Below are 21,100 nucleotides of genomic sequence, written 5' to 3'. Positions count from 1 at the left end.
GCTTCTCTTTATTTATTAGTTGAGGATATTTCCTTTTTCACTATGGGCCCCATGGGCTCCCATATATCACTTTACAGATTCCACGAAAACAGTGTTAGCAAACAGCTTCCTGAAATCTAAGTTATAATTCTGTGAGGTGAACTCACAGAACAGAAAGAAGTTTCTCAGAAAGCTTCTTTCACGTTTTGAACGCATCAAATTTCCTTTATCATTGTAGGCCTCAATACGATCCAAAGAAGCCGTTCTCAGATTCCTCAAAGACAGTGTTATGGACTGCTCCACGAAACATAAGTGTAACTCTGTGAGATGAATTCACACATCAACAAGAAGTTTCTAAGAAAGCTTCTTTGTAGTTTTCATCTGTGGATATTTCCTTTTTCACTGTAAGGTTCATTGCGCTATGAAGTATCTAATTGCAGATTTCCAAAACTGTGTTAACAAACTGATCACGGAAGACAAACGTGTAACTCTGTGAGGTACATTCACATATGTCAATGCAGTTTCTCAGAAAGCTACTCATTAGTTATTATGTGAGGATATTTCCTTTTTCACCATAGCCCTCAAAGAGCTCCCAAATATACCTTTGCAGAATCCACGAAAACAGTGTTAGCAAACTCTTCCAAAAAGGGAAGGGTGGAACTCTGTGTGATGAAGCCGCACATCAGAAAGAAATCTCTCAGAAAACTTCTCTCTAGTTATTATGTGAGGTTATTTCCTTTTTCACCATGGGCCCCTATGGGTTCCCAAATATCACTTTACAGATTCCACGAAAAAGAGTGTTAGCAAACTGCTTCCTGAAGCCTAAGTTATAAGTCTGTGAGATGAACTCACAGATCAGAAAGAAGTTTCTCAGAAAGCTTCTTTCAGGTTTGAACGGATGAAATTTCCTTTATCAGCGTAGGCCTCATCGATCCAAAGAAGCCGTTCTCAGATTCCTCAAAGAAAGTGTTAATGGACTGTTCCAGAAACTAAGTGTAACTCTTGAGATGAATTCACACATCACCAAGAAGTTTCAAAGAAGCTTCTTTCTAGTTTTCATCTGTGGATATTTCCTTTGTCACCGTAAGGTTCATTGCGCTATGAAGTACCTAATTGCAGATTTCCAGAAAACTGTGTTAACAAACTGATCACTGAGGAGAAACGTGTAATTCTGTGAGTTGCATTCACACATGGCAATGCAGTTTCTCAGAAAGCTTCTCTTAGGTTATTATGTGAGGATATTTCCTTTTTCATAGCCCTCAAGAGCTCCCTAATATACCTATGCAGAATCCACGACAACAGTGTTAGCAAACTGTTCCAAGAAGGGAATGTGGAACTCTGTGTGATGAAGCCCACATCAGAAAGGAATCTCTCAGAAACCTTCTCTCTAGTTATTATGTGAGGATATTCCTTTTTCACCATGGGTCCCTATGGACTCCCAAATCACTTTAAATTCCAGAAAGAGTGTTAGCAAACTGCTTCCTGAATCTAAGTTTAAGTCTGTGAGATGAACTCACAGTCAGAAAGAAGTTTCTCAGAAAGCTTCTTCACGTTTTGAATGGATGAAATTTCCTTTACAGCGTAGGACTCAATGCATCCAAAGAATCCGTTCTCGATTCCTCAAAGACAGTGTAATGGACTGCCTCCAGGTAACATAAGTGTATAACTCTGTGAGAGAATTCACACATCACCAGAAGTTTCTATAGAAAGCTTCTTTCTAGTTTTCATCTGTGGATCTTTCCTTTGTCACCGTAAGGTTCATTGCGCTATGAAGTATCTAATTGCAGATTTCCAGAAAACTGTGTTAACAAACTGATCACTGAACAGAACGTGTAACTCTCTGAGTTGCATTCACACATGGCAATGCAATTTCTCAGAAAACTTCTCTTAGTTATTATGTGAGGATATTTCCATTTTCACCATGGGCCCCTAAGGGCTCCAAATATCACCTTTACAGATTCCACGAAAAGAGTGTGTAGCAAACACCTTCCTGAAGGCTAAGTTATAAGCCTGTGAGATGAACACACAGATCAGAAAGAAGTTTCTCAGAAAGCTTCTTTCACGTTTCAACGGATGAAATTTCCTTTATCAGCGTAGGCCTCAATGCGATTAAAGAAGCCGTTCTCAGTTTCCTCAAAGACAGTGTTAATGCACTGCTCCACGAAACATAAGTGTAACTCTCTGAAATGAATTCACACATCACCAAGAAGTTTCTAAGAAAGCTTCTTTCTAGTTTTCATCTGTGGATATTCCTTTGTCACCGCAAGGTTCATTGCGCTATGAAGTATCTAATTGCAGATTTCCAGAAAACTGTGTTAACAAACTGATCACTGAAGGGAAACGTGTAACTCTCTGAGTTGCATTCACACATGACAATGCAGTTTCTCAGAAAGCTTCTCTTTAGTTATTATGTGAGGATATTTCCTTTTTCACTATAACCCTCAATGAGCTCCCAAATATACCTTTGCAGAATCCACAAAAACAGTGTTAGCAAACTGTTCCAAGAAGGGAAGGTTGGAGCTCTGTGTGACGAAGCCACACATCAGAAAGGAATCTCTGAGAATGCTTATCCCTAGTTATTATGTGAGGATATTTCCTTTTTCACCATGGGCCCCTAAAGGCTCCCAAATATCACTTTACAGATTCCACCAAAAGAGTGTTAGCAAACTGCTTCCTGAAGGCTAAGTTATAAGCCTGTGAGATGAACTCATAGATCAGAAAGAAGTTTCTCAGAAAGCTTCTTTCACGTTTTCAACGGATGAAATTTCCTTTATCAGCGTAGGACTCAATGCGATCCAAAGAAGCCTTTCTCAGTTTCCTCAAAGACAGTGTTAATGCACTGCTCCACGAAACATAAGTGTAGCTCTCTGAAATGAATTCACACAACACCAAGAAGTTTCTAAGAAAGCTTCTTTCTAGTTTTCATCTGTGGATATTTCCTTTGTCACCGTAAGGTTCATTACGCTATGAAGTATCTAATTGCAGATTTCCAGAAAATTGTGTTAACAAACTGATCACTGAAGGGAAACGTGTAACTCTGTGAGTTGCATTCACACATGGCAATGCAGTTTCTCAGAAAGCTTCTCTTTAGTTTTTATGTGAGGATATTTCCTTTTTCACCATAGCCCTCAATATGCTCCCAAATATACCTTTGCAGAATCCACGACAACACTGTTAGCAAACTGTTCCGAGAAGGGAAGGGTGCAACTCTGTGTGATGAAGCCACACATCAGAAGGGAATCTCTCAGAAAGCTTCTCTCTAGTTATTATGTGAGGATATTTCCTTTTTCACCATGGGCCCCTAAGGGCTCCCAAATATCACTGTACAGATTCCACGAAAAGAGTGTTAGCAAACTGCTTCCTGTAATCTAAGTTATAAGTCTGTGAGATGAACTCACAGATCAGAAAGAAGTTTCTCAGAAAGTTTCTTTCACGTTTTGAACAGATGAAATTTCCTTTATCAGTGAAGGCCTCAATGCCATCCAAAGAAGCAGATCTCCGATTCCTCAAAGACACTGGTAATGGACTGCTCCACGAACCATAAGTGTAACACTGTGAGATGTATTCACACATTACCAAGAAGTTTCTAAGAAAGCTTCTTTCTAGTTTTCATCTGTGGATATTTCCTTTGTCACCGTAAGGTTCATTGCGCTATGAAGTATCTAATTGCAGATTTCCAGAAAACTGTGTTAACAAACTGATCACTGAAAAGAAACGTGTAACACTCTGAGTTGCATTCACACATGGCAATGCAATTTCTCAGAAAACTTCTCTTTAGTTATTATGTGAGGATATTTCCATTTTCACCATGGGCCCCTAAGGGCTCCCAAATATCACTTTACAGATTCCACAAAAAGAGTGTTAGCAAACTGCTTCCTGAAATCTAATTTATAAGTCTGTGAGATGAACTCACAGATCAGAAAGAAGTTTCTCAGAAAACTTCTTTCACGTTTTGAACGGATGAAATTTCCTTTATCAGCATAGGCCTCAATGCGATCCTAAGAACCCGTTCTCAGATTCCTCAAAGACAGTGTTAATGGACTGCTCCACGAAAAATAAGTGTAACTCTGTGAGATGAATTCACACATCACCAAGAAGTTTCTAAGAAAGCTTCTTTCTAGTTTTCGTCTGTGGATATCTAATTTTTCACCGTAAGGTTCATTGCACTATGAAGTTTCGAATTGCAAATTTCCAGGAATCCGTATTAACAAACTGATCACTGAAGACAAACGTGTAACTCTGTGAGTTGCATTCACACATGGCAATGCAGTTTCTCAGAAAGCTTCTCTTTAGTTTTTATGTGAGGATATTTCCTTTTTCACCATAGCCCTCAATGAGCTCCCAAATATACATTTGCAGAATCCACGACAACAGTGTTAACAAACTGATCCAAGAAGGGAAGGGTGGAACTCTGTGTGATGAAGCCACACATCAGAATGGAATCTCTCAGAAAGCTTCTCTCTAGTTATTATGTGAGGATGTTTCCTTTTTCAACATGGGCCCCTATGGGCTCCCAAATATCACTTTACAGATTCCACGAAAAGAGTGTTAGCAAACTGCTTCCTGAAGCCTAAGTTATAAGTCTGTGAGATGAACTCACAGATCAGAAAGAAGTTTCTCAGAAAGCTTCTTTCACGTTGTGAACGGATGAAATTTCCTTTATCAGCGTAGGCCTCAATGCGATCCAAAGAAGCCATTCTCAGATTCCTCAAAGACAGTGTTAAAGGACTGCTCCACGAAACATAAGTGTAACTCTGTGAGATGAATTCACACATCACCAAGAAGTTTCTAAGAAACCTTCTTTCTAGTTTTCATCTATGGATATTTCCTTTGTCACCGTAAGGTTCATTGCGCTATGAAGTTTCGAATTGCAGATTTCCAGAAAACTGTGTTAACAAACTGATCACTGAAGAGAAACATGTAACTCTGTGAGTTGCATTCACACATGGCAATGCAGTTTCTCAGAAAGCTTCTCTTTAGTTATTATGTGAGAATATTTATTTTTTAACCATAGCCCTCAATATGCTCCCAAATATACCTTTGCAGAATCCACGACAACACTGTTAGCAAACTGTTCCGAGAAGGGAAGGGTGCAACTCTGTGTGATGAAGCCACACATCAGAAGGGAATCTCTCAGAAAGCTTCTCTCTAGTTATTATGTGAGGATATTTCCTTTTTCACCATGGGCCCCTAAGGGCTCCCAAATATCACTTTACAGATTCCACGAAAAGAGTGTTAGCAAACTGCTTCCTGAAATCTAAGTTATAAGTCTGTGAGATGAACTCACAGATCAGAAAGAAGTTTCTCAGAAAGTTTCTTTCACGTTTTTGAACAGATGAAATTTCCTTTATCAGCGAAGGCCTCAATGCCATCCAAAGAAGCAGATCTCCGATTCCTCAAAGACAGTGGTAATGGACTGCTCCACGAACCATAAGTGTAACACTGTGAGATGTATTCACACATTACCAAGAAGTTTCTAAGAAAGCTTCTTTCTAGTTTTCATCTGTGGATATTTCCTTTGTCACCGTAAGGTTCATTGCGCTATGAAGTATCTAATTGCAGATTTCCAGAAAACTGTGTTAACAAACTGATCACTGAACAGAAACGTGTAACTCTCTGAGTTGCATTCACACATGGCAATGCAATTTCTCAGAAAACTTCTCTTTAGTTATTATGTGAGGATATTTCCATTTTCACCATGGGCCCCTAAGGGCTCCCAAATATCACTTTACAGATTCCACAAAAAGAGTGTTAGCAAACTGCTTCCTGAAATCTAATTTATAAGTCTGTGAGATGAACTCACAGATCAGAAAGAAGTTTCTCAGAAAGCTTCTTTCACGTTTTGAACGGATGAAATTTCCTTTATCAGCATAGGCCTCAATGCGATCCTAAGAACCCGTTCTCAGATTCCTCAAAGACAGTGTTAATGGACTGCTCCACGAAAATAAGTGTAACTCTGTGAGATGAATTCACACATCACCAAGAAGTTTCTAAGAAAGCTTCTTTCTAGTTTTCATCTGTAGATATCTAATTTTTCACCGTAAGGTTCATTGCACTATGAAGTTTCGAATTGCAAATTTCCAGGAATCCGTATTAACAAATTGATCACTGAAGACAAACGTGTAACTCTGTGAGTTGCATTCACACATGGCAATGCAGTTTCTCAGAAAGCTTCTCTTTAGTTTTTATGTGAGGATATTTCCTTTTTCACCATAGCCCTCAATGAGCTCCCAAATATACATTTGCAGAATCCACGACAACAGTGTTAACAAACTGTTCCAAGAAGGGAAGGGTGGAACTCTGTGTGATGAAGCCACACATCAGAAAGGAATCTCTCAGAAAGCTTCTCTCTAGTTATTATGTGAGGATGTTTCTTTTTTCAACATGGTCCCCTATGGGCTCCCAAATATCACTTTACAGATTCCACGAAAAGAGTGTTAGCAAACTGCTTCCTGAAGTCTAAGTTATAAGTCTGTGAGATGAACTCACAGATCAGAAAGAAGTTTCTCAGAAAGCTTCTTTCACGTTGTGAACGGATGAAATTTCCTTTATCAGCGTAGGCCTCAATGCGATCCAAAGAAGCCATTCTCAGATTCCTCAAAGACAGTGTTAAAGGACTGCTCCACGAAACATAAATGTAACTCTGTGAGATGAATTCACACATCACCAAGAAGTCTCTAAGATAGCTGCTTTGTAGTTTTCATCTGTGGATATTTCCTTTGTCACCATAAGGTTCATTGCGCTATGAAGTATCTAATTGCAGATTTCCAGAAAACTGTGTTAACTATCTGATCACTGAAGAGAAACGTGTAACTCTGTGAGTTGCATTCACACATGGCAATGCAGTTTCTCAGAAAGCTTCTCTTTAGTTATTACGTGAGGATATTTCCTTTTTCACCATAGCCCTCAAAGAGCTCCCAAATATACCTTTGAAGAATCCACAAAAACAGTGTTAGCAAACTGTTCCAAGATGGGAAGGGTGGAACTCTGTGTGACGAAGCCACACATCAGAAAGGAATCTCTCAGAATGCTTCTCCCTAGTTATTATGGGAGGATAATTCCTTTTTCACCATGGTCCCCTATGGGCTCCCAAATGTCACTTTACAGATTCCACGAAGAGAGTGTTAGCAAACTGCTTCGTGAAATCTAAGTTATAAGTCTCTGAGATGAACTCACAGATCAGAAAGAAGTTTCTTAGAAAGATTGTTTCACGTTTGGAACGGATGAAATTTTCTTTATCAGCGAAGGCCACAATGCCATCCAAAGAAGCAGATCTCCGAATCCTCAAAGACAGTGGTAATGGACTGCTCCACGAAACATAAGTGTAACACTGTGAGATGTATTCACACATTTCCAAGAAGTTTCTAAGGAAGATTCTTTCTAGTTTTCATCTGTGGATTTTTCCTTTGTCACCGTAAGGTTCATTGCGCTATGAAATATCTAATTGCATATTTCCAGAAAACTGTGTTAACAAACTGATCACTGAAGAGAAACGTGTAACTCTGTGAGTTGCATTCACACATGGCAATGCAGTTTCTCAGAAAACTTCTCTTTAGTTATTATGTGAGGATATTTGCTTTTTCACCATGGGCCCCTATGGGCTCCCAAATATTACTTTACAGATTCCACGAAAAGAGTGTTAGCAAACACCTTCCTGAAGGCTAAGTTATAAGCCTGTGAGATGAACACACAGATCAGAAAGAAGTTTCTCAGAAAGCTTCTTTCACGTTTTCAACGGATGAAATTTCCTTTATCAGCGTAGGCCTCAATGCGATTAAAGAAGCCGTTCTCAGTTTCCTCAAAGACAGTGTTAATGCACTGCTCCACGAAACATAAGTGTAACTCTCTGAAATGAATTCAAACATCACCAAGAAGTTTCTAAGAAAGCTTCTTTCTAGTTTTCATCTGTGGATATTTCCTTTGTCACCGCAAGGTTCATTGCGCTATGAAGTATCTAATTGCAGATTTCCAGAAAACTGTGTTAACAAACTGATCACTGAAGGGAAACGTGTAACTCTCTGAGTTGCATTCACACATGACAATGCAGTTTCTCAGAAAGCTTCTCTTTAGTTATTATGTGAGGATATTTCCTTTTTCACTATAACCCTCAATGAGCTCCCAAATATACCTTTGCAGAATCCACAAAAACAGTGTTAGCAAACTGTTCCAAGAAGGGAAGGTTTGAGCTCTGTGTGACGAAGCCACACATCAGAAAGGAATCTCTGAGAATGCTTATCCCTAGTTATTATGTGAGGATATTTCCTTTTTCACCATGGGCCCCTAAAGGCTCCCAAATATCACTTTACAGATTCCACCAAAAGAGTGTTAGCAAACTGCTTCCTGAAGGCTAAGTTATAAGCCTGTGAGATGAACTCATAGATCAGAAAGAAGTTTCTCAGAAAGCTTCTTTCACGTTTTCAACGGATGAAATTTCCTTTATCAGCGTAGGACTCAATGCGATCCAAAGAAGCCTTTCTCAGTTTCCTCAAAGACAGTGTTAATGCACTGCTCCACGAAACATAAGTGTAGCTCTCTGAAATGAATTCACACAACACCAAGAAGTTTCTAAGAAAGCTTCTTTCTAGTTTTCATCTGTGGATATTTCCTTTGTCACCGCAAGGTTCATTGCACTATGAAGTTTCGAATTGCAAATTTCCAGAAATCCGTATTAACAAACTGATCACTGAAGACAAACGTGTAACTCTGTGAGTTGCATTCACACATGGCAATGCAGTTTCTCAGAAAGCTTCTCTTTAGTTTTTATGTGAGGATATTTCCTTTTTCACCATAGCCCTCAATGAGCTCCCAAATATACATTTGCAGAATCCACGACAACAGTGTTAACAAACTGTTCCAAGAAGGGAAGGGTGGAACTCTGTGTGATGAAGCCACACATCAGAATGGAATCTCTCAGAAAGCTTCTCTCTAGTTATTATGTGAGGATGTTTCCTTTTTCAACATGGGCCCCTATGGGCTCCCAAATATCACTTTACAGATTCCACGAAAAGAGTGTTAGCAAACTGCTTCCTGAAGCCTAAGTTATAAGTCTGTGAGATGAACTCACAGATCAGAAAGAAGTTTCTCAGAAAGCTTCTTTCACGTTGTGAACGGATGAAATTTCCTTTATCAGCGTAGGCCTCAATGCGATCCAAAGAAGCCATTCTCAGATTCCTCAAAGACAGTGTTAAAGGACTGCTCCACGAAACATAAGTGTAACTCTGTGAGATGAATTCACACATCACCAAGAAGTTTCTAAGAAACCTTCTTTCTAGTTTTCATCTATGGATATTTCCTTTGTCACCGTAAGGTTCATTGCGCTATGAAGTTTCGAATTGCAGATTTCCAGAAAACTGTGTTAACAAACTGATCACTGAAGAGAAACATGTAACTCTGTGAGTTGCATTCACACATGGCAATGCAGTTTCTCAGAAAGCTTCTCTTTAGTTATTATGTGAGAATATTTATTTTTTAACCATAGCCCTCAATATGCTCCCAAATATACCTTTGCAGAATCCACGACAACACTGTTAGCAAACTGTTCCGAGAAGGGAAGGGTGCAACTCTGTGTGATGAAGCCACACATCAGAAGGGAATCTCTCAGAAAGCTTCTCTCTAGTTATTATGTGAGGATATTTCCTTTTTCACCATGGGCCCCTAAGGGCTCCCAAATATCACTTTACAGATTCCACGAAAAGAGTGTTAGCAAACTGCTTCCTGAAATCTAAGTTATAAGTCTGTGAGATGAACTCACAGATCAGAAAGAAGTTTCTCAGAAAGTTTCTTTCACGTTTTGAACAGATGAAATTTCCTTTATCAGCGAAGGCCTCAATGCCATCCAAAGAAGCAGATCTCCGATTCCTCAAAGACAGTGGTAATGGACTGCTCCACGAACCATAAGTGTAACACTGTGAGATGTATTCACACATTACCAAGAAGTTTCTAAGAAAGCTTCTTTCTAGTTTTCATCTGTGGATATTTCCTTTGTCACCGTAAGGTTCATTGCGCTATGAAGTATCTAATTGCAGATTTCCAGAAAACTGTGTTAACAAACTGATCACTGAAAAGAAACGTGTAACCCTCTGAGTTGCATTCACACATGGCAATGCAATTTCTCAGAAAACTTCTCTTTAGTTATTATGTGAGGATATTTCCTTTTTCACCATGGGCCCCTAAGGGCTCCCAAATATCACTTTACAGATTCCACAAAAAGAGTGTTAGCAAACTGCTTCCTGAAATCTAATTTATAAGTCCGTGAGATGAACTCACAGATCAGAAAGAAGTTTCTCAGAAAGCTTCTTTCACGTTTTGAACGGATGAAATTTCCTTTATCAGCATAGGCCTCAATGCGATCCAAAGAAGCCGTTCTCAGATTCCTCAAAGACAGTGTTAATGGACTGCTCCACGAAAATAAGTGTAACTCTGTGAGATGAATTCACACATCACCAAGAAGTTTCTAAGAAAGCTTCTTTCTAGTTTTCATCTGTAGATATCTAATTTTTCACCGTAAGGTTCATTGCACTATGAAGTTTCGAATTGCAAATTTCCAGAAATCCGTATTAACAAACTGATCACTGAAGACAAACGTGTAACTCTGTGAGTTGCATTCACACATGGCAATGCAGTTTCTCAGAAAGCTTCTCTTTAGTTTTTATGTGAGGATATTTCCTTTTTCACCATAGCCCTCAATGAGCTCCCAAATATACATTTGCAGAATCCACGACAACAGTGTTAACAAACTGTTCCAAGAAGGGAAGGGTGGAACTCTGTGTGATGAAGCCACACATCAGAATGGAATCTCTCAGAAAGCTTCTCTCTAGTTATTATGTGAGGATGTTTCCTTTTTCAACATGGGCTCCTAAGGGCTCCCAAATATCACTTTACAGATTCCACGAAAAGAGTGTTAGCAAACTGCTTCCTGAAGCCTAAGTTATAAGTCTGTGAGATGAACTCACAGATCAGAAAGAAGTTTCTCAGAAAGCTTCTTTCACGTTGTGAACGGATGAAATTTCCTTTATCAGCGTAGGCCTCAATGCGATCCAAAGAAGCCATTCTCAGATTCCTCAAAGACAGTGTTAAAGGACTGCTCCACGAAACATAAGTGTAACTCTGTGAGATGAATTCACACATCACCAAGAAGTTTCTAAGAAACCTTCTTTCTAGTTTTCATCTATGGATATTTCCTTTGTCACCGTAAGGTTCATTGCGCTATGAAGTTTCGAATTGCAGATTTCCAGAAAACTGTGTTAACAAACTGATCACTGAAGAGAAACATGTAACTCTGTGAGTTGCATTCACACATGGCAATGCAGTTTCTCAGAAAGCTTCTCTTTAGTTATTATGTGAGAATATTTATTTTTTAACCATAGCCCTCAATATGCTCCCAAATATACCTTTGCAGAATCCACGACAACACTGTTAGCAAACTGTTCCGAGAAGGGAAGGGTGCAACTCTGTGTGATGAAGCCACACATCAGAAGGGAATCTCTCAGAAAGCTTCTCTCTAGTTATTATGTGAGGATATTTCCTTTTTCACCATGGGCCCCTAAGGGCTCCCAAATATCACTTTACAGATTCCACGAAAAGAGTGTTAGCAAACTGCTTCCTGAAATCTAAGTTATAAGTCTGTGAGATGAACTCACAGATCAGAAAGAAGTTTCTCAGAAAGTTTCTTTCACGTTTTGAACAGATGAAATTTCCTTTATCAGCGAAGGCCTCAATGCCATCCAAAGAAGCAGATCTCCGATTCCTCAAAGACAGTGGTAATGGACTGCTCCACGAACCATAAGTGTAACACTGTGAGATGTATTCACACATTACCAAGAAGTTTCTAAGAAAGCTTCTTTCTAGTTTTCATCTGTGGATATTTCCTTTGTCACCGTAAGGTTCATTGCGCTATGAGGAATCTAATTGCAGATTTCCAGAAAACTGTGTTAACAAACTGATCACTGAAAAGAAACGTGTAACCCTCTGAGTTGCATTCACACATGGCAATGCAATTTCTCAGAAAACTTCTCTTTAGTTATTATGTGAGGATATTTCCTTTTTCACCATGGGCCCCTAAGGGCTCCCAAATATCACTTTACAGATTCCACAAAAAGAGTGTTAGCAAACTGCTTCCTGAAATCTAATTTATAAGTCCGTGAGATGAACTCACAGATCAGAAAGAAGTTTCTCAGAAAGCTTCTTTCACGTTTTGAACGGATGAAATTTCCTTTATCAGCATAGGCCTCAATGCGATCCAAAGAAGCCGTTCTCAGATTCCTCAAAGACAGTGTTAATGGACTGCTCCACGAAAATAAGTGTAACTCTGTGAGATGAATTCACACATCACCAAGAAGTTTCTAAGAAAGCTTCTTTCTAGTTTTCATCTGTAGATATCTAATTTTTCACCGTAAGGTTCATTGCACTATGAAGTTTCGAATTGCAAATTTCCAGAAATCCGTATTAACAAACTGATCACTGAAGACAAACGTGTAACTCTGTGAGTTGCATTCACACATGGCAATGCAGTTTCTCAGAAAGCTTCTCTTTAGTTTTTATGTGAGGATATTTCCTTTTTCACCATAGCCCTCAATGAGCTCCCAAATATACATTTGCAGAATCCACGACAACAGTGTTAGCAAACTGTTCCAAGAAGTGAAGGGTTGAACTCTGTGTGATGAAACCACACATCAGAAAGGAATCTCTCAGAAAGCTTCTCTCTAGTTATTATGTGAGGATGTTTCTTTTTTCAACATGGTCCCCTATGGGCTCCCAAATATCACTTTACAGATTCCACGAAAAGAGTGTTAGCAAACTGCTTCCTGAAGTCTAAGTTATAAGTCTGTGAGATGAACTCACATATCAGAAAGAAGTTTCTCAGAAAGCTTCTTTCACGTTGTGAACGGATGAAATTTCCTTTATCAGCGTAGGCCTCAATGCGATCCAAAGAAGCCATTCTCAGATTCCTCAAAGACAGTGTTAAAGGACTGCTCCACGAAACATAAATGTAACTCTGTGAGATGAATTCACACATCACCAAGAAGTCTCTAAGATAGCTGCTTTGTAGTTTTCATCTGTGGATATTTCCTTTGTCACCATAAGGTTCATTGCGCTATGAAGTATCTAATTGCAGATTTCCAAAAAACTGTGTTAACTATCTGATCACTGAAGAGAAACGTGTAACTCTGTGAGTTGCATTCACACATGGCAATGCAGTTTCTCAGAAAGCTTCTCTTTAGTTATTACGTGAGGATATTTCCTTTTTCACCATAGCCCTCAAAGAGCTCCCAAATATACCTTTGAAGAATCCACAAAAACAGTGTTAGCAAACTGTTCCAAGATGGGAAGGGTGGAACTCTGTGTGACGAAGCCACACATCAGAAAGGAATCTCTCAGAATGCTTCTCCCTAGTTATTATGGGAGGATAATTCCTTTTTCACCATGGTCCCCTATGGGCTCCCAAATATCACTTTACAGATTCCACGAAGAGAGTGTTAGCAAACTGCTTCGTGAAATCTAAGTTATAAGTCTCTGAGATGAACTCACAGATCAGAAAGAAGTTTCTCAGAAAGATTCTTTCACGTTTGGAACGGATGAAATTTTCTTTATCAGCGAAGGCCACAATGCCATCCAAAGAAGCAGATCTCCGATTCCTCAAAGACAGTGGTAATGGACTGCTCCACGAAACATAAGTGTAACACTGTGAGATGTATTCACACATTTCCAAGAAGTTTCTAAGGAAGATTCTTTCTAGTTTTCATCTGTGGATTTTTCCTTTGTCACCGTAAGGTTCATTGCGCTATGAAATATCTAATTGCATATTTCCAGAAAACTGTGTTAACAAACTGATCACTGAAGAGAAACGTGTAACTCTGTGAGTTGCATTCACACATGGCAATGCAGTTTCTCAGAAAACTTCTCTTTAGTTATTATGTGAGGATATTTCCTTTTTCACCATGGGCCCCTATGGGCTCCCAAATATTACTTTACAGATTCCACGAAAAGAGTGTTAGCAAACACCTTCCTGAAGGCTAAGTTATAAGCCTGTGAGATGAACACACAGATCAGAAAGAAGTTTCTCAGAAAGCTTCTTTCACGTTTTCAACGGATGAAATTTCCTTTATCAGCGTAGGCCTCAATGCGATTAAAGAAGCCGTTCTCAGTTTCCTCAAAGACAGTGTTAATGCACTGCTCCACGAAACATAAGTGTAACTCTCTGAAATGAATTCACACATCACCAAGAAGTTTCTAAGAAAGCTTCTTTCTAGTTTTCATCTGTGGATATTTCCTTTGTCACCGCAAGGTTCATGGCGCTATGAAGTATCTAATTGCAGATTTCCAGAAAACTGTGTTAACAAACTGATCACTGAAGGGAAACGTGTAACTCTGTGAGTTGCATTCACACATGACAATGCAGTTTCTCAGAAAGCTTCTCTTTAGTTATTATGTGAGGATATTTCCTTTTTCACTATAACCCTCAATGAGCTCCCAAATATACCTTTGCAGAATCCACAAAAACAGTGTTAGCAAACTGTTCCAAGAAGGGAAGGTTGGAGCTCTGTGTGACGAAGCCACACATCAGAAAGGAATCTCTGAGAATGCTTATCCCTAGTTATTATGTGAGGATATTTCCTTTTTCACCATGGGCCCATAAAGGCTCCCAAATATCAGTTTACAGATTCCACCAAAAGAGTGTTAGCAAACTGCTTCCTTAAGGCTAAGTTATAAGCCTGTGAGATGAACTCACAGATCAGAAAGAAGTTTCTCAGAAAGCTTCTTTCACGTTTTCAACGGATGAAATTTCCTTTATCAGCGTAGGACTCAATGCGATCCAAAGAAGCCTTTCTCAGTTTCCTCAAAGACAGTGTTAATGCACTGCTCCACGAAACATAAGTGTAACTCTCTGAAATGAATTCACACAACACCAAGAAGTTTCTAAGAAAGCTTCCTTCTAGTTTTTATCTGTGGATATTTCCTTTGTCACCGTAAGGTTCATTACGCTATGAAGTATCTAATTGCAGATTTCCAGAAAACTGTGTTAACAAACTGATCACTGAAGGGAAACGTGTAACTCTGTGAGTTGCATTCACACATGGCAATGCAGTTTCTCAGAAAGCCTTTCTTTAGTTATTATGTAAGGATATTTCCTTTTTCACCATAGCCCTCAATGAGCTCCCAAATATACCTTTGCAGAATCCACGACAACAGTGTTAGCAAACTGTTCCAAGAAAGGACGGGTGGAACTCTGTGTGATGAAGCCACACATAAAAAAGGAATCTCTCAGAATGCTTCTCTCTATTTATTATGTGAGGGTATTTCCTTTTTCACCATGGGCCCCTACGGGCTCCCAAATATCACTTTACAGATTCCACAAATAGAGTGTTAGCAAACTGCTTCTTGAAGTCTAAGTTATAAGCCAGTGAGGTGAACTCACAGATTAGAAAGAATTTTCTCAGAAAGGTTCTTTCACGTTTTGAACGGATGAAATATCCTTTATCAGCGTAGACCTCAATGCGATCCAAAGAAGCCGTTCTCAGATTCCTCAAAGACAGTGTTAATGGACTACTCCACGAAACATAAGTGTAACTCTGTGAGATGAATTCACACATCACCAGGAAGTTTCTAAGAAAGTTTCTTTCTAGTTTTCATCTGTGGATATTTCCTTTCTCACCGTAAGGTTCATCGCGCTATGAAGTATCTAATTGCAGATTTCCAGAAAACTGTTTTAACAAACTGATCACTGAAGAGAAACGTGTAACTCTGTGAGTTGCATTCACACAGGGCAATGCAGTTTCTCAGAAAGCTTCTCTTTAGTTATTATGTGAGGATATTGCCTTTTTACCCATAACCCTCAATGAGATCCCAAATATACCTGGGCAGAATCCACGACAACAGAGTTAGCAAACTGTTCCCAGAAGGGAAGTGTGGAACTCTGTGTGATGAAGCCACACATCCGAAAGGAATCTCTCAGAAAGCTTCTCTCTAGTTATTATGTTAGGATATTTCCTTTTTCAAAATGGGCCCTTATGGGCTCCCAAATATCACTTTACAGATTCCTCGAAAAGAGTGTCAGCAAACTGCTTCCTGAAATCTAAGTTATAAGTCTGTGAGATCAACTCACAGATCAGAAAGAAGTTTCTCAGAAATCTTCTTTCACGTTTTGAACGCATGACATTTCCATCATCAGTGTAGGCCTCAATGCGATCCAAAGAAGCCGTTCTCTGATTCCTCAAAGACATTGTTAATGGACTGCTACACGAAACATAAGTGTAACTCTGTGAGATGAATCCACACGTCACCAAGAAGTTTCTAAGAAAGCTTCTTTCTAGTTTTCATCTGTGGATATTTCCTTTGTCACCGTAAGGTTCACTGCGCTATGAAGTATCGAATTGCAGATTTCCAGAAAACTGTGTTAACAAACTGATCACTGAAGAGAAACGTGTAACTCTGTGAGTTGCATTCACACAGGGCAATGCAGTTTCTCAGAAAGCTTCTCTTTAGTTATTATGTGAGGATATTAACTATTTCACCATAGCCCTCAATGAGCTCCGAAATATACCTTTGCAGAATCCACGACAACAGTGTTAGCAAACTGTTGCAAGAAGGGAAGGGTGGAACTCTGTGTGATGAAGTCGCACATCAGTGAGAAATCTCTTAGAATGCTTCTCTCTATTTATTATGTGAGGGTATTTCCTTTTTCACCATGGGCCCCTATTTGCTCCCAAATATCTCTTTACAGATTCCACAAAAAGAGTGTTAGCAAACTGCTTCCTGAAGTCTAAGTTATAAGCCTGTGAGATGAACTCACAGATCAGAAAGAAGTTTCTCAGAAAGCTTCTTTCACGTTTTGAACGGATGAAATTTCCTTTATCAGCGTAGGCCTCAATGCGATCCAAAGAAGCCGTTCTCAGATTCCTCAAAGACAGTGTTAATGCACTCCAGGAAACATAACTGTAACTCTGTGAGATGAATTCACACATCACCAAGAAGTTTCTAAGAAAGCTTCTTTCTAGTTTTCATCTGTGGATATTTCCTTTGTCACCGTAAAGTTCATTGTGCTATGAACTATCTAATTCCAGATTTCCAGAAAACAGTGTTGACAAACTGATCACTGAAGAGAACTGTGTATCTCTGGGAGTTGCATTCACACATGGCAATGCAGTTTCTCAGAAAGCTTCTCTTTAGTTATTATGTGAGGATATTTCCTTTTTCAACATATCCGTCAATGAGCTCCCAAATATACCTTGGCAGAATCCACGAAAACAGTGTTAGCAAACTGTTCCAAGAAGGGAAGGGTGGAACCCTGTGTGATGAAGCCGCACATCAGAAAGAATCTCTCAGAATGCTTCTCTCTAGTTATTATGTGAGGATATTTCCTTTTTCACCATGGGCCCCGATGGTCTCCCAAATATCACTTTACAGATTCCACAAAAAGAGTGTTAGCAATCTGCTTCCTGAAGTCTAAGTTATAAGCCTTTGAGATGAACTCACAGATCAGAAAGAAGTTTCTCAGAAAGCTTCTTTCACGTTTTGAATGCATGAAATTTCCTTTATCAGCGAAGGCCTCAATGCGATCCAAAGAAGCCGTTCTCAGATTCCTCAAAGACAGTGTTAATGGGCTCCACGAAACATAATTGTAACACTCTGAGAAGAATTCACACATCACCAAGAAGTTACTAAGAAAGCTTCTTTCTAGTTTTCATCTGTGGATATTTCCTTTGTCACCGTAAGGTTCATTGTGCTATGAACTATCTAATTCCAGATTTCCAGAAAACTGTGTTACCAAACTGATCACTGAAGAGAAACGTGTAACTCTGTGAGTTGCATTCACACATGGCAATGCAGTTTCTCAGAAAGCTTCTCTTTATTTATTATGTGAGGATATTTCCTTTTTCACCATAGCCGTCAATGAGCTCCCAAATATACCTTTGCAGAATCCACGACAACAGTGTTAGCAAACTGTTCCAAGAAGGGAAGGGTGGAACTCTGTGTGATGAAGCCCACATCAGAAAGGAATCTCTCAGAATGCTTCTCTCTCGTTATTATGTGAGGATATTTCCTTTTTCACCATGGGCCCTTAGGTGCTCCCAAATATCACTTTACAGATTCCACAAAAAGAGTGTTAGCAAACTGCTTCCTGAAGTGTAAATTTTAAGTCTGTGAGATAAAGTCACAGATCAGAAAGAAGTTTCTCAGAAAGCTTCTTTCACGTTTTGAACGATGCAATTTCCTTTATCAGCATAGGCCTCAATGCGATCCAAGGAAGCCGTTCTCAGATTCCTCAAAGACAGTCTTAATGGACTGCTCCACGAAATATAAGTGTAACTCTCTGAGATGAATTCACACATCACCAAAAAGTGTCTAAGAAAGCTTCTTTCTAGTTTTCATCTGTGGATATTTCCTTTGTCACCGTAAGGTTCATTGCGCTATGAAGTATCTAATTGCAGATTTCCAGAAAATTGTGTTAACAAACTGATCACTGAAGAGAAGCCTGTAACTATGTGAGTTGCCTTCACACATGGCAATGCAGTTTCTCAGAAAGCTTCTCTTTAGTTATTATGTGAGGATATTTCCTTTTTCACCACGGGCCTCTTTGGGCTCCCAAATATCACTTAACATATTCCAAAAAGAGAGTGTAAGAAAACTGCTTCCTGCACTCTAAGTTATAAGTCTGTGAGATGAACTCCACAGATCAGAAAGACGTTTCTCAGAAAGCTTCTTTCACGTTTTGAACGGATGACATTTCCTTTATCAGCGTAGGTCTCAATGCGATGCAAAGAAGCCGTTCTCAGATTCCTCAAAGACAGTGTTAATGGACTGTTCCAAGAAACATAAGTGTAACTCTGTGAGATGAATTCACACATCACCAAGAAGTTTCTAAGAAAGCTTCTTTTTAGTTTTCATCTGTGGATATTTCCTTTGTCACCATAAGTTTCATTGTAATATGAAGTATCTAATAGCAGATTTCCAGAAAACTGTGTTAACAAACTGATCACTGAAGAGAAACGTGTAACTCTGTGAGTTGCATTCACACATGGCAATGCAGTTTCTCAGAAAGCTTCTCTTTAGTTATTATGTGAGAATATTTCCTTTTTCACCATAGACCTCAATGAGCTCCCAAATATACCTTTGCAGAATCCACGACAAGAGTGTTAGCAAACTGTTCCAAAAAGGGAAGGGTGGAACTCTGTGTGATGAAGCCGCACATCAGAAAGGAATCTCTCAAAATGCTTCTCTCTAGTTATTATGTGAGGATATTTCCTTTTTCACCATGGGCCCCGATGGTCTCCCAAATATCACTTTACAGATTCCACAAAAAGAGTGTTAACAAACTGCTTCCTGAACTCTAAATTATAACTCTGTGAGATGAACTCACAGATCAGAAAGATGTTTGTCAGAAAGCTTCTTTCACGTTTTGAACGATGACATTTACTTTATCAGCGTAGGCCTCAAAGCGATTCAAAGAAGCCGTTCTCAGATTCCTCAAAGACAGTGTTAATGGACTGCTCCACGAAACATAAGTGTAACTCTGTGAGATGAATTCACACGTCACCAAGAAGTTTCAAAGAAAGCTTCTTTCTAGTTTTCATCTGTGGATATTTCCTTTGTCACCGTAAGGTTCACTGCGCTATGAAGTATCGAATTGCAGATTTCCAGAAAACTGTGTTAACAAACTGATCACTGAAGAGAAACGTGTAACTCTGTGAGTTGCATTCACACAGGGCAATGCAGTTTCTCAGAAAGCTTCTCTTTAGTTATTATGTGAGGATATTTCCTATTTCACCATAGCCCTCAATGAGCTCCGAAATATACCTTTGCAGAATCCACGACAACAGTGTTAGCAAACTGTTGCAAGAAGGGAAGGGTGGAACTCTGTGTGATGAAGTCGCACATCAGTGAGAAATCTCTTAGAATGCTTCTCTCTAGTTATTATGTGAGGATATTTCCTTTTTCACCATGGGCCCCTATTTGCTCCCAAATATCTCTTTACAGATTCCACAAAAAGAGTGTTAGCAAACTGCTTCCTGAAGTCTAAGTTATAAGCCTGTGAGATGAACTCACAGATCAGAAAGAAGTTTCTCAGAAAGCTTCTTTCACGTTTTGAACGAATGAAATTTCCTTTATCAGCGTAGGCCTCAATGCGATCCAAAGAAGCCGTTCTCAGATTCCTCAAAGACAGTGTTAATGCACTCCAGGAAACATAACTGTAACTCTGTGAGATGAATTCACACATCACCAAGAAGTTTCTAAGAAAGCTGCTTTCTAGTTTTCATCTGTGGATATTTCCTTTGTCACCGAAAAGTTCATTGTGCTATGAACTATCTAATTCCAGATTTCCAGAAAACAGTGTTGACAAACTGATCACTGAAGAGAACTGTGTATCTCTGGGAGTTGCATTCACACATGGCAATGCAGTTTCTCAGAAAGCTTCTCTTTAGTTATTATGTGAGGATATTTCCTTTTTCAACATATCCGTCAATGAGCTCCCAAATATACCTTGGCAGAATCCACGAAAACAGTGTTAGCAAACTGTTCCAAGAAGGGAAGGGTGGAACCCTGTGTGATGAAGCCGCACATCAGAAAGGAATCTCTCAGAATGCTTCTCTCTAGTTATTATGTGAGGATATTTCCTTTTTCACCATGGGCCCCGATGGTCTCCCAAATATCACTTTACAGATTCCACAAAAAGAGTGTTAGCAATCTGCTTCCTGAAGTCTAAGTTATAAGCCTTTGAGATGAACTCACAGATCAGAAAGAAGTTTCTCAGAAAGCTTCTTTCACGTTTTGAATGCATGAAATTTCCTTTATCAGCGAAGGCCTCAATGCGATCCAAAGAAGCCGTTCTCAGATTCCTCAAAGACAGTGTTAATGGGCTCCACGAAACATAATTGTAACACTCTGAGAAGAATTCACACATCACCAAGAAGTTTCTAAGAAAGCTTCTTTCTAGTTTTCATCTGTGGATATTTCCTTTGTCACCGTAAGGTTCATTGTGCTATGAACTATCTAATTCCAGATTTCCAGAAAACTGTGTTAACAAACTGATCACTGAAGAGAAACGTGTAACTCTGTGAGTTGCATTCACACATGGCAATGCAGTTTCTCAGAAAGCTTCTCTTTAGTTATTATGTGAGGATAT

The sequence above is a fragment of the Rhinopithecus roxellana genome, chromosome 8, assembly GCF_007565055.1.
Source record: "Rhinopithecus roxellana isolate Shanxi Qingling chromosome 8, ASM756505v1, whole genome shotgun sequence".
NCBI lineage: Eukaryota > Metazoa > Chordata > Mammalia > Primates > Cercopithecidae > Rhinopithecus > Rhinopithecus roxellana.
This window is presented reverse-complemented; position numbering follows the sequence as displayed.